The sequence below is a fragment of the Pelodiscus sinensis genome, chromosome 26 (genome assembly GCF_049634645.1).
Source record: "Pelodiscus sinensis isolate JC-2024 chromosome 26, ASM4963464v1, whole genome shotgun sequence".
Classification (NCBI taxonomy): domain Eukaryota; kingdom Metazoa; phylum Chordata; order Testudines; family Trionychidae; genus Pelodiscus; species Pelodiscus sinensis.
Window position 1 is genome coordinate 22,143,225 of NC_134736.1, and position 13,491 is coordinate 22,156,715.

General features: G+C 53.5%; 3 non-coding genes across 3 annotated transcripts; 2 read left to right on the forward strand and 1 right to left on the reverse strand.

Annotated features, from left to right (window-relative positions):
* Positions 1-5,541: 5,541 nt before the first annotated feature.
* Positions 5,542-5,614, reverse strand: TRNAF-GAA (transfer RNA phenylalanine (anticodon GAA)). Its single transcript has one exon. It is a non-coding gene; the product is annotated as a tRNA-Phe (tRNA).
* A 3,428-nt stretch (positions 5,615-9,042) lies between these two features.
* TRNAT-UGU (transfer RNA threonine (anticodon UGU)) lies at positions 9,043-9,116 on the forward strand. Its single transcript has one exon. It is a non-coding gene; the product is annotated as a tRNA-Thr (tRNA).
* Positions 9,117-10,047: 931 nt separating this feature from the next.
* TRNAV-AAC (transfer RNA valine (anticodon AAC)) lies at positions 10,048-10,120 on the forward strand. Its single transcript has one exon. It is a non-coding gene; the product is annotated as a tRNA-Val (tRNA).
* Positions 10,121-13,491: the final 3,371 nt, after the last annotated feature.

Genomic DNA, 13,491 nt, shown 5'->3' on the forward strand with positions numbered 1-13,491 from the left:
AGTGATAGAAATGTAGCCAAGTTAGTCTAGGGTAGCTGAAACAAAATACAGAAAAAAACCAGTTTCTTGCCATTTCAACCAGAAAGGACATTATCTCAATGACTTAATTACCTGCATCCTGCTTCAAAAGCCTTTTAAAACTGCACTTTAAAGGGAATCCTCTGAACTGTTATTCATGCTAAAATTCGACACTTTACGGCGGGGTCCTAACAAAGACTCTAGTTATCTTACCCATTACAAAGATAGCTTCCCCAGTTATCACCTCTAATATCATTAGCTCACAGACATTTACCTTCCCCCCCCCCGCATCCCCGTTCTGTTCTGAAATTTGATTTGTCCTTTTCATATGTGTTCGTTTTTTTTAATTGTATCCTTTGGTATATATGGTTCTGACAATTTTCTTCCACTATTTGATCTGAGGCAGTGGGTCTGGCCCACGAAAGCTCATCATCTAATAAACCATCTTAGTCTTTAAAGTGCTACATGGTCCTGTATTTTGTTGCAGCTTAAAAGTCCAACATGCTTTCCATTGCACCACAGAGCCTGATATCTCCACTCTCTGCTTTGCAGCACAGCAATTGCTGGTGGCAAAGAAAGGGGAGCCAGGTCTGTCTCTTTTGGGACAGCAGGTAGGAGGGGGGGGGCACTGAGCCCTTGACAGTGAAAATAAGGGATAAAAGCTGAGCTGCAGTTGGAGAATGTGGGCATCGATCCCACTGCCTCTCGCATGCTAAGCAAGCGCTCTACCACTTGAGCTAATTCCCCTGCTGCAGTTACAGAGGCCTTCTTGGAGGCTCTTTCCTTCTCCACAGGGACGTCTGTCATCTAGGTCAGTTAGTTGTGGGAAAGGAGAAGGCTCCGAAAAGGCCTCAAGGGCAACTCTCAAGGAGACTCCCTGCAGCAAAGCCATGGGGGGGAGGGGGGGGGCTCTGAGATGGCCCCTGCCCTGCAGCCTGTCCCACCTGGCCACTGTCATGGACTCTCTGTGAGGTCATCACATCCCAACCTCCATTAGCCAATAAGCTGAGGGGCTGCAAAAGGCCCTTGTGATGTCACTGCCACACCCACCCCTGCCCTCCAGGGCTAATGTCCTGCCCAAGGTAGCCCCTTTGCATGGCTGAGCTGCTCCCAGGGGTGAAAGTGACACATTTCTTACAGGGAGTCCTGGGAGATGAAGCTGCTGGAGGGAAGCCAGGAGAGCAGAGACCAGCCTGAGAGCTGAGAGTCAGAGGTGCCCACTGCACTTTCACACCAAAGGTCCCATGGTGTAAGGGCAGCACTCAGGACTCTGAATCCTGCAATGTGAGTTCAAATCTCAGTGGGACCTGCTGGGGCTCAGCGGCTTGTTACAAGGTTTAGGTGCTTCAGCTTCTATGCACTGAGGTTCAGTAAACAGGGTTTTGTTCCTCTTGCTGGGTGTCTGAGGCCACTGGAGCTCCATCTCCAGATGGAGCAGGCGGGTGGGAAGGGCCTGATGCCATCACAGCTGCAGGGCAGGTCACCCACCTGGCCCCTGAGGTCAGCCCTTGCAGGAGGCAGCCAGAGAGTGTGAGCAGGTCAGAGGGGGGATTGGGGGAAGGGTCCTGAGTCCTGGCTCCCAGCCACGCGCCTTGGCACAAAGACCAATGGCCCCTGCACAAAGTGCATTGTGGGAATAAGAGTTGAGGCAGCAGGAAAGGGGCCGGCCCCTCAGTACTATGGTATAGGCAGGAGAAGATGGGAGTGAATCCTGCTACCTCTGCCATGGCTTGGCCCAGGAGAGCTGGGGTCTAGCAGCTTTGCACCCCGGCTTTGTGGGAAGCTAAGTAGGAAGAGACCTCTGGAGGCTCATACCCCCTGGCCTGCTGTGTCTGTGGAAAGGGGGGAGAGGACACACACTTGTCACTGGGGAACAGGGCGCATGGATCCCACTCGTTCCTGCAGAAAATGAAACATTTTTCAGAGAACAGGCCAGAGCCCTTCTCCTGCCCCTGGAGAGATGGAAATGGGGCCGTTCCTTGTGGGGAAAGAAGTGGGTGTGTCGGGAGTGGGGTTCGAGTTCAAACCTCTCCACAGACCAGAACCCCACATTAGGGGCAAGAAAGAGCCTTGAGTCAGGCAGTGGAGAACACTTGGCTCCTGTTATGCTGTGATGGGATATTAGGAAACGTTTCCCACACATCCTGGCTAGTTCAGTTGGAAGTACATGACACTCTTAATTTCAGGGTTGTGGGTTCAAGCCCCATGCTGGGCAGTGCCCTTCTTTAACTCACTTTCTCAACCTGCAAGCAATTGGCTTTCCATTTTCACCAGTGTTTTAGAAAGAAAAAGTCTAGTCTTGGGGTCCAGCTTTAGTAGAACCAGAGAGAGAACCAACTGCAATTTCCATCTTCTGAGGAGAATTACAGACCAAATGCGTCAGCTAAAGTAGCTCACTTTGGAGAGTGTTGCTCTGAAGGTCCCTGGTTCAATCCCAGCCTTTGCCAGGTGTTAATAGGTAATCCTTTCTAAGGTTCCCCTTTATTTAATGATCATTTCACCCTTTTTGGCCACAGCTGGGCCCTGACAAATCATGTTCCTGTGACTCGCCCCTGTTCCTCCCAGCCCTTCCTGAGAGTTGCTGCTTCCTTGGCTAATGCCCACCCAGCGCTGGCACAAGGGCTGTGGGTCAGGGTGAGGTGCTGATGGGGGCACATTTGACTAGTCTCTTGTGAGCTCCTTGGAGCCAGCCAGCTGAGCAGGAGGAGAAACCCAGCAACCAGCTCAAGCAGGGTGGGAGGACAGAGACCCTCTCTCACCTGGGCACTGCAGGCAGCAAGAATTGGAGTCATCAGTGGAGGGGTGACAATGGGGGCAAGACACAGAAATCTTCTCCTCCCCCTGAGGAAGGGGGCTGGGCCCGGGATCCAAGTCCCTTTCAGCCCCCAGGAGAAGGGAGCTGAGAGAGAGGGGAGGGAAGGAGGTGGCCAGAGCCTCCCCCCAGCAGGCTGGGTCTGTGGGAGCAGTGGTGAGGGGGCCTGGCCCTGCTTTCCTGCCCCCTTCTCACACTGGTCTCAGAGCGTCAGCAGCCGCCCGCTATCTGGTGGGTGGGGCCTTCGCTCAGCGTTTGGCAGCCAGAGGGCTCTGCATCCATACGTAGGCCTGGCCTGCCCCCCTCTTGCCCTGCCTCGGTTGCTCTGTGGCTTCTGAGCCTTCCCTTGGAGCTGTCAGCACCAGCCCCCCCACCCCCCCCGCCCGTGCTCAAGGTGCCCAGAGGAGGAAAGGGGATCTGGGCTCCAGTCTGAGGCTCTTCCTGCCTCCTGCTTTCCCCTGGTTCCTGCCTGGCCCTGGGCCTCTTTCCTGCCAGCCCCACGGGGGCCAGGGGAAAAGCAGGGGGGTGGGTACAAGGGCCACATTTGTGGGCATCAGGTGGCACCACAAGAAACGCTCCCTGTCGGCCTGGCTGGAACATGGCGCCACATGAGCAATTTGTTGGCACCAACGTGCTCCCCTGGCCAGTCTGAGTGGGGAGCCAGGGACGGTCCCTGCAAACCTGGGGCCATTGGCCAAGGCTGCTGCTCTTGTGTCTGTGCTGGGACCCCCTGGGCCTCAGGAGCGCTAGAGATGTGGGGCAGCTCTGTCCTCCCAGCCTGGGGCTGCCTGTCTGGGTGACGCCCTCACACACACTGGCCCCTCCTTCCCCTCCTGGGACAGGGCTCCTGCTGTTCCTTGGCCAGTCAGCCTGGCCTGATGCGCATTCCCTTGAGCACCACGGGGGCAAGAGGCAGAGCCTGGCACCTGCTGGGACCAAACAAGAGGGCATCAGGGGCAGCAGCAAGAAACATGAAACCTCAGCATCCTGCAAGTCCAGGGTCCCAGCACATCCCAGCCACCCACTGAGCAGCAGACACCCAGCGTGAGGTAAGAAACGGTCTCATGAACCTAAGGGGAAGGAAAACAAAGCAGTGGAAGTGGGAGGGTTCTGCAGCCAAACAGTGGCAGGTCCCAATGAGATTTGAGCTCAGCTTGCAGGACTCCCCAGGGCTAAGGGCTGTTCCTAACCCCATGGGACCTGCACCAACCACCACTCCCTCAGCTGGAGCACCAGCTCATGCCCACTGGGACCAGCTTTGCTTGTTTCCTTCCACCCAGAGCCCCCTTCTTCCCCTGGGCAGCAAGGACCATCCCTGGGATGCCCTGAGACAGGTACAGGACTCTGCCTCCCCACAGCCAGCCCCACCCCACAGGCTTTGGCAGAACAAGGGGCAGTAGGGGACAGGGGGAGACTCTCCTCAACCACTGACTCCCAGAGCTTCTGGTCTGCCTCCCTCAGCTTGACTTCCATTCCTGCCTTGCTTCCTCCTTGGGCCAGCAGGAAGAGCTGACCCCATACCTAGCCTCCCAGGCACAGGTTGGGCAGCAGGAGCTGCGCTTTCCTGGTCACCAAGGGGAGCTGCAATGAAAGCAGACACTCTGTTTCCACCTGGCTGTGAACCAAGGACCTTTTGCATGTTAGGCAAACATCATACCCACTACACCACAGAAAGCTGTGAAAGTGGAAAATTGCTGTGAGCTCTGAGTCTGGCAATTAATCCGTATAATTAGTATAAACAATTAGTAACACACATACTAAATGGAAACAAATCTGTCTACAACAAGTCACAGCTGGAGAGCTCTCTGAAAACATCCACTCCATGTAGAGCCACAAATGGGATGTTAGAAATTATTATTTTTAAAGGCCTTGACAAGAAGACAGTGACTATCATATTACATCTCTGTAAATCCGTGCTGTGCCCACAACTTGAGCACTGACTGGAAATGTGGTTGCCTTACCCCCCCCCCCCTTCCCGCCCTCCTACCACAAAAAACCCCATACCTTGGCATTGGAAACTTCAGACAAGCACAACAAAAATGATGAAAGGTTTGGATCAGCTGCCGCATGAAGAGAGATTGGGACTTTTCATCTTAGAAAGATGGAGACAGAGTGGAAATAAAATAGAGGTCTATAAATCATGGCTGTTTTGAGATTGTAAATAAGCAAAGGTATTTTTCTTGTTCCCATAATAGAAGAACTAAGGATGCACCATGATATTAGCAGGTTGAAAACAAACAAAAGGAAGAATTTCTTCACACAACGCACAGTCAACCTGTGGAACTCCTTGCCAGAGGATGTTGTGAAGACCAGGACTATAAGGGCATGTGTATGCTTGGAAACTATTTTGAAATTGCTTAAATCAACATAATAACTTCCAGTCTAAGAAAATAGAAATAGCGTGTCCTCAGTATGGGGAAGCCTCAGTTTTAGTCCGAGGCAGGCTCTGTTACTGTTCATTTCTGGGGGCATGGAATTAAAAACAGAGACGCAAGGCTGGGAGCAGCTGAAGACAAGAGCCCTGTTCTACTGTGTCAACAATCTCTGAGGTGACATGAAATCCCCTCTCCCACTTCTAACCCTGAAATATCATCAACTTTATTATGTTATTCCCAGCCTCTTGATACAGCCTTTGAACTCTGACTGCAGATATTGGCCTGCCAGAGATGGAGAGATGCCAAAACAGACTAAGCTGTATTGACTAAGGCGTCTGCCAAAGCCCGGGATTGAACCAGGGACCTTTAGATCTTCAGTCTAACGCTCTCCCAACTGAGCTACTTTGGCAACTGCTGCAAGTTTTCTGAGGCCCATGTTTCTCTCAGGCATATTTTTCTCTCAGCAGAATACAAGAGAGATGCTGCTGCCAGTGGATCTGCAAGGCAAGATGAGCTTTGCCTGCCCCCCTCAGCCTGACTTGCACTTGGCCCCATTCCTGCCTTTCTTCCCAGGGTGTCCCAGTGGCTGAAAGGGACTGTGGCTGCCAATGCAGGGAAGAAGATGGGTGGCGGGTCATGTTCCCTCTGAGAGTTTCCATCCATGGGCGGAGAGAGTTTCATAATGTGCACCACTAGTGAGGTCGTTTGCGCTTGTGCGGATGTGGGCTACTGTGGTACCCGCCAGTTGCTTACAAACAGCTTAGCTAAATATAGCTTGATAATTGTATAGAAGAAAAATACTGAAACAAGGGATGTCATTCCCAGCCTCTTGGAACAGTCTTTGAACTCTGACTGCAGGGCTAGGTCTACACTGGTGGGTTATTGCGCAAGAAATCTTAAAACCGGCCCCTTCTCCTGTCACTGGAAAGATGTAAATGGGGCCGTTCCTTGTGGGGAAAGAAGTGGGTGTGTCAGGAGGGGGATTTGAGCTCAAACCTCCCCACAGATCAGAATCCCCCACTGGAGGCAAGAAAGAGCCAAGTCAGGAAGTTGAGAGCACTTGGCTCCTGCTACCCTATCATAGGGGCATGAAAAGACTTGGTCTAGCCAGTCTGGGTAGCTCAGTTAACAAAACAGCATAAGGCTCTTAATCTCAGGGTCATGGGCTCAAGCCCCATCTGGGTGATGCCCTTCTTTAACTCACATTCTCAGTCTACAAGCAATTCACTCTCAGCTTTCACCAGGGTTTTAGAAAGAAAAAGTCTAGTCCTGAGGTCCAGCTTTAGTAGAACCAAAGAGAGAACCAACTGCAATTTCCATCTTCTGAGGAGAAGGGAAGAGGATTTTCTTCTCCTCAGTTCTAGCCACATCAGACCAGCGAGGGGAAAAAATAACCCTCCACCGGCTGACTGTCCCCTGTCAGCTTCTGTAGCTTCACCTCCTTCCACAGCAGCTCCAGCTTTGAGCTACAAATCTCAAGGGGCTGGTGAGGAAATGAGGAGCTGGCAGCTCGGGTTAGTGGATTCCCTGAGAATAAGAGGTGGAGTGTTCACAAGGTGCAGTCCCCTTTTAGAAAGAGCTAGGAACAGAACAGTCATCCCAGTTCCACCAGCCCCAAATTGTGTTTCTGTGGTGTAGTGATTAGCATGTTTGCATAACACACAAAAGGTCTCTGGTTCAAAACCAGGCAGAAACACAACATCTTCTCTTATTGCTAGTGCCCAGGTAAGTGCAGCTGCTGCTGACCAGCCTATGCCTGGGATGAGCCCAACTCCCACGTGACAGAGAAAGGTGATGTTAGCTGATAATGCCCCTTGGTGCCAGCCTAGGAAGGGGAGATGAATCAGGCCAGGCAGCTGCTGGAGGCTTGTGGTTTGGCCTCCTCTGCCCTGGGAGGCTGGTGTATTGGGCTGGCTCTGCCTGCTGCCTCCCTTGTGTGACTTGCCCAGTGTCCACAGGCCAAATGTTGGAAAAGCCTCTTCCAAAAATAGCAGCAGAAAAAGCTGCACAAATTGAGTTTTGAAATGTGCGTAGGTTTTCCAGAAGAGCAGTGTAGTGCAGACACAGCCTGAGTGTTGCTCAGCACTAGTAGAGACAGGGAGGGACAAAATGGTCTAACGGCACCTGCAGCCTTTCAGAACAACCCCCAGCCCCAACCCCAAGAACCAGCCCTTCCCTCCACCCTCACGGGGGTCTGCTGGGAACTGTCTGGACTCATTCCACCCCAGTGTCACCCTAAGGATTGCCTGGTCTGTAAAAACTGCCCTGGAAATGAGAAAGCAGCTAAAGTGACACTCATAGGACTGGAACCCACAATCTTCAAATGACTTGGTGGGTTCACTTTAACTATTGTAGCTTGAAAGTCCAACATGTTTTCCATTGCACCACAGAAAGTGCTGAATTTGAGATCTCCACTCTCTAGAGCAGGGGGCTGGACTTGATGGCCTTCTGAGGTCTCTTCCAGCTCTACGATTCTATGACGAAAGGAAAGGAAAGGAAAGGGGAGCCAGGTCTGTCTCTTTTGGGAGAGCAGGTAGGAAGAGGGAGGGGAGCCACTGAGCCCCTGACAGTGAAAATAACGGATGAGAACTAAGCTGCAGTGGGAGAACGTGGGCACTGAGTGCTCACTTCACATGTGAGAGGCAGTGGAATCAATGCCCACGTTCTCCAGTGGTAAAGATTTGCTCTTTCTTTTCCACAGGCAGAGCCAGCCAGGGGCTGTTTCCAAGGGCTTCTTCTCTTCCCATAAGGCAATGGGCTGGTTTCTGCAGTGCAGGGGGTGTCACATTTGCCTCACAGGGAGCAGTTCCCTGGCTAAAAGTCAGGCAGGCAAAGTCCAGCCTGTAACACCCAGTGGAGGGGATTCGCCTGCCTGGGGAGGGCAGGAACAGACCAGCACTTGGGAGCTTGGCTGCCAGATGCTTAGCACATCTGGACACAGAAGAATCCCAAGACTTGGTTCTGCCAGGCTCCAGTTTCCCCTCTTCTGTTTCTTTTCAGCTCCTTGCAAACTGCCTCCCAGCTGTGGGTGAGGCTGAGTGTGTGTGAAACCAGCTGCGCTTTGGATGATTTTGTTAATTGTTTAAAAAGCCTCAGGCACCTCTTCTGCCTGGGGAGGTGTCTGTAATAGACACCTAGTGTGACATCACCCTGGGGTTTTACCCCTTTGACCTCACCCAGAGCCTCCTGACAAGTCTCCTGTGTCCATCTCTGCCTCAGGCCAAGTGTTCTCATGTTTCATATCGAAGGAAACTCCTCCTCCTTTTTTCCTGCCAGTCCTTCCCGAGCAAGCTCTACCCTTCTGTGCCAATATACCAATAAAGTGTATTATCCCACCACGTCCCTGTGATACCAACTTCTTCCTGCTTATTACCCATAGTCCTGTGTGTCTGTACCAGCATCTAAGACACAGATTAGATTTTGCTTCCCAGTGGTCCCTCGTCCCTCCTTTATCTCTGCAGTTACAGCCCCTGCTCTCTCCCATTTCTGGCCCATCCCCCAGGTGTCCATGTTGTTCACTTACCTGTGGGCTTTGGGCACCTGCCCCCATCAAACCTAGTTTAAAGCCTCCTCACTAGGTTAGCCAGTCTGCACCCAAATACTCTTCCCTTCCTTGACAGGTGAACCCCGTCCCTGCTGAGCAGCCCTTCCTGCAACAGCATCCCATGGGCAAGGAAGCCAAAGGCCCCTGCCCACTGACCTGTAGCTTTCTGTGTCCAGGGGGCCAGACACCACCTGGGCTCGATGGCTGGAGGGAAGTGGGGAACGGGTGCACTTTGGGAGTCAAAAGTGTTGTGTGGAAACATAAAGAGCCATTTTAAAAAGACTTTGTAGGAGGGCACTATGGCTCAGTTGGCAAAAGCACCTGCCTTGTAAACAGGACATCCTGGGTTCCAGTCCCAGTGGTGCCTTTCTAGGACGCAGAAGAGGCCTCCCCTGGCCACCCATGGAACTGCTGGTTCAGGAAAAGGCTGATTGGGGAGGAGCATTGGGAAGAAGGAAACCACAAGCCTGGAGCAGGTGCAGAGGCTGCTGTGACTGGCACTGGCAAGGCAGGGCTCTGACTGCAATTGCTGGGACAGAAGAGCCAGCGCCACACTCCCTTGTGGTTTCCTGAGTGGGTCAGGGCCAAGAGAGCCTGAGGGTGCAACCTCTTCACCTCCTGCAGCCATGGAGAGTCAGGGTCTGTGGGTGTCAGGAGGAGCTTCTCACCTGGGCGGGGCGGGGTGGGGGGAGAAACCTCTTGGGGCTTGTGGTTTCCTTCTTCCAAACACCCCTCCCCAATCAGCCTTTTCCTGAACCAGCAGTTCCATGGGTGGCCAGGGGAGGCCTCTTCTGTGTCCCAGAAGGGCATAAGTAAATGTGAGCAAAGGCTGTTTATTAGTCAAGTGCTTTAGCCAGCTCTAAACTGTTCTATGTACGGTCCCTGACAACACCATTGTCTCACAAATTTTTGCCATTCCCCATTTCCCTCCTGCCTTCCCACCCTGGCGGTGTCTGGCTCCCTGGGCACAGAAGGCGACAGCTCAGTGGGCAGAGGCTCTGACATGCACATCTCCCCCAGCCGCTGGGACTGTGGAGTTGCCTTTGAGGTTCTGCAGGGTTGTGGGAGGGAGAAATGGAGCAAACTTTGATTTTCTGGCTTGTAAACCCCTTGGTCTCAGGGTCTAGGTTGGAGTCCCCAGGTGGGGGCCCGGCCTCCTTCAGTTTGGTCCCTTCCTGAGGGCACAAAATAGACATCAGAGAATTCCTTTGCCCTGCAGCAATCTCTGTTGGCCAAAGGGTTAGCAACCGAATATTTGCTCAAGTTTAAGTGTGGCAGCAGAATCCACTGCTAAGTGTGTTTCTGTGGTGTAGTGGTTATCGCATTTGCTTAACACACAAAAGGACCCTGGTTCAAAACCAGGCAGAAACACAGGGTCTGCTCTTATTGCGGTTCCCCTGGGTGCCCATAAGGCAGTTCCAGGACCTGCCACCTGGTGCAGGGTTTGGCAGCACGTGTGCTGGCTTTCAGGAGCATGTGGGAGACAGCTCAGCAGGTTAGGCTGAAATAGGAGAACAGGGAAGGGGGGCCTGAGACTTCTCAGTGGTGCCTAGGCTGAGACCAGGTCATTGCGGCCACTCAGTCCAGGGCCCACCCTGGAAGTGCCACTACTGTGGCTGTGCACCTTCGGGGCAGTGTGGCTGTCACCTTTGGTGCAAGTGGACACAAAGCCACATAATGTCCTGTCTCATGCCCAGACCCCAGCCACCCCATTCCCCTCGCTTTCTTCTCACCCAGCACCCCCAGCTTGCTTTGTTCCTGCTCCCCCACCCTGCTCCTTTATCCACGTTCCTTCTGCTCCCTTTCTCCTGGCCACACACGGCTCCTTGGCTCTTCTCAAGCCAGGCCCTGCAAAGAGCCACCAGGCAGGATCCAGCCCTTGGAGCTCGGCTTGCTCCGGATCTGGTAATTTCTCACCACATCTCACCTGGGAAGAGGTGACTTGTTCTCCTTCCTTCTGACCTTACGTCTCCATTCCCTTCAAAGGTCTCTGCTGCTCGGGACCCACCTCCTCAGGGCGCTGCCCCTCTTCCCCTGGGCTGGGAGTGGGAGACTCCACAGTCTCTGCACTTGGGCTGAGAAGTCTCACGGGGACTCGTCTGTTGATGGGTTAGTCAGCCCGATGGCCAGCCGGATCCATTCCGTAGCGCTGCCCGAGAGGGAGCTTTACAAGTGCCCAGTGTCCATTGGTATTTTCTGGGGCTCTGTGTAGGGGATTGGTCTTGGCCATCTTCTCCACAGGAAATGCCTCTTCTTTGGAACAGCAGCTCCCAGGAGTTCAGGGAACTTCTTCTTCTCAGCTTGGCAAAGGGACGACTAAGGGGTGATGGGAAAGATATTTGTGCTGTGAAAACAGCAGGGCCCCCAGGGAAACTGGTAAATAATCCCAGTGCCCAGGCCTGATGTTACCTGCCCCCACACAATTCACATGGCAAACCTGGCTTCCAGAGCACAGGGGGAGTCTGTGGGCTCATTGCTGGGCCGTGGGGTGAAGCAGGAAACCAGCCTCCTCCTGTGGGGCCTGTGAGTGTTGCTGAATCTGGGCCCCTGCACCTGGGCACTGGCAAACAAAAGGTCTGGGGGCCACACAGAGACCCTGCTGGGCTGAGCAGGAAGTGGCTGGGACTTTGCTTTGTCTTTGCCTGTGGGCTTGGCCGTCTGCAGCCTGGAAACCTCCTGGCTCCTCAGACCACTGGTCTGGATGGTGCGTTACAGACGTCGGAATAATGGAATTGCTGTGTAGACGCTCCCATTGTTATTGCAGTGTAATGGCCGTTATGCCCAAGGAACGCTGCGGTGTAGATGCAGCCTAGAAGAAATGCTTTCCTGAGTATGTGGGAGGAGCAAGGGCTCCTACAATGTCAGGAGAAATGAGGTCACCTCTCTAGACATAAAACTGTTGATGTGTCAGGAGTGGGATTTGAACCCACACCCCCATTTGGAGACCAGAACACCCAACTAAGGGAAAAACAGGTCCTTGAGTCTGGCTTCTTAGACCACTCAGCCATCCTAACAACCATGCAGATACCTCCAATGGCAGTTTTCTTACATGTGTGAGTTGCTCGGGGAGGCGGCAGGAGCACCTCTCTTTCCCCATCTAACAGCCACTCTACAGCACAGCTGGGTTTATCCACAGTCGCCCTTGTGAGGTGTTTTGCAGGGAGCTGACAAGAAGCGGAAGAGGGGAAATTGCTGGCCGGCAGAACTGAGGCTTGGGATTCTCCTGTGCCAGGGAGTCTGTGTCACTGCCCTTGGGGATCTTGAGTTGTGCGGCTTCTGGGCTTGTTGGCTCCATACCAGGGGTGTCTCTTCTGCAGGGTGATGCTTGTTCCCGGGACTAACGCTAATCCCTGGGACACACTTTGTGCAGGGACCATTGGTCTTTGTGCCACAGTACGTGTCTGGGATGTGGGAGTGAGGAACCTGCCTCAAATAGACACGTAGCCCCCCCCCCCCCACCAGGTTCTGCTTGAGACCCTGGAGCCCTGGCTTTGACTGGTGCCTGGCACGTGGGGAATTAGATCTAGGGGGAGATTTCTAGAGTCCCACAACAGCTGCTGCTCTCATGCAGATGTGCACATCTGTCTGGGGTTACTGGGCACCCGGCCTGCTTCCTGTCCCTGCCAACCTGGGCAAAGCGGCATCACTGGCTCAGGGGTTCCTCCCCTCAGTGCGCTGCAGAGAAAGCCTTTGTGTGTTAAAGGGCCTCAGGGAGCCCAGAGCAGAGGGAGCTGGGAATCTAGTCCCATTGATCCCCTCAACACACACACACAGTCCCAGCCCCAAGCCCCCCCACATCCCTAATCCTGTGCCCTGACTCCCATATCCTCCCACATCCTCACCCCTGTCCTGAGCCCCACCCTCAACATACAATCCCCAAATCCCTGCCTTGAGCCTCTCACACTCCACTCCACACTGTAATTTCTCACAGGTACTGTCCTATCACAACCCCTCCTCAGACTTCCTGCCTTAACCCTCACCCCTGCCCAAAAGGTAGTGCCCAAAAAGAACAGTCCCTGTAAGAAATGTGTCAGTTTCACCCCCTGGGAGCAGCTCAGCCAGGCAAAGGGGCTGCCTGGGGCAGGACATTAGCCCTGGAGGGCAGGGATGGGTGTGGCAGTGACATCACAAGGGCCCTTTGCAGCCCCTCAGCTTATTGGCTAAAGGAGGTTGGGAGGTGATGACCTCACAGAGAGTCCATGACAGTGGCCAGGTGGGACAGGCTGCAGGGCAGCGGAAACCTCAGAGACTTTGCTGCAGGGAGTCTCAGAGCCCCCCATGGCTTTGCTGCAGGGAGTCTCCTTCTGGAGATCTGCCCTTGAGGCCAGAGAGAGAATGAGGGTCACAAGCACGAGTGTGAGGAGGAGCCTCCTTGGAGTTTTCTCCTTTCCCTTGACTAACTGACCTAGAAGACAGACGTCCCCATGGAGAAGGGAAGAGCCTCCAAGAGGGGCCCTGCTACTACAGCAGGGGAATTAGCTCAAGTGGTAGAGCGCTCACTTAGCATGCGAGAGGTAGTAGAATCAACACCCACTTTCTCCACTTCTGGCAAAAAATCCCTATTTTTCTTTTCACAAAGGTACAGCCAGCCAGGGGGCTAAATGTCTCCAGTAGCCCCCTCGTGCTTCCTACTTTGTCTTCCCGAAAACCAGCAGAAAGCTGCTGGGACTCAGCCTGGCAGTAACAGAAGCGTTACTCACAGAAGGATTATTAGCACTCAGGAAAGTGCCGGCTACACAGGG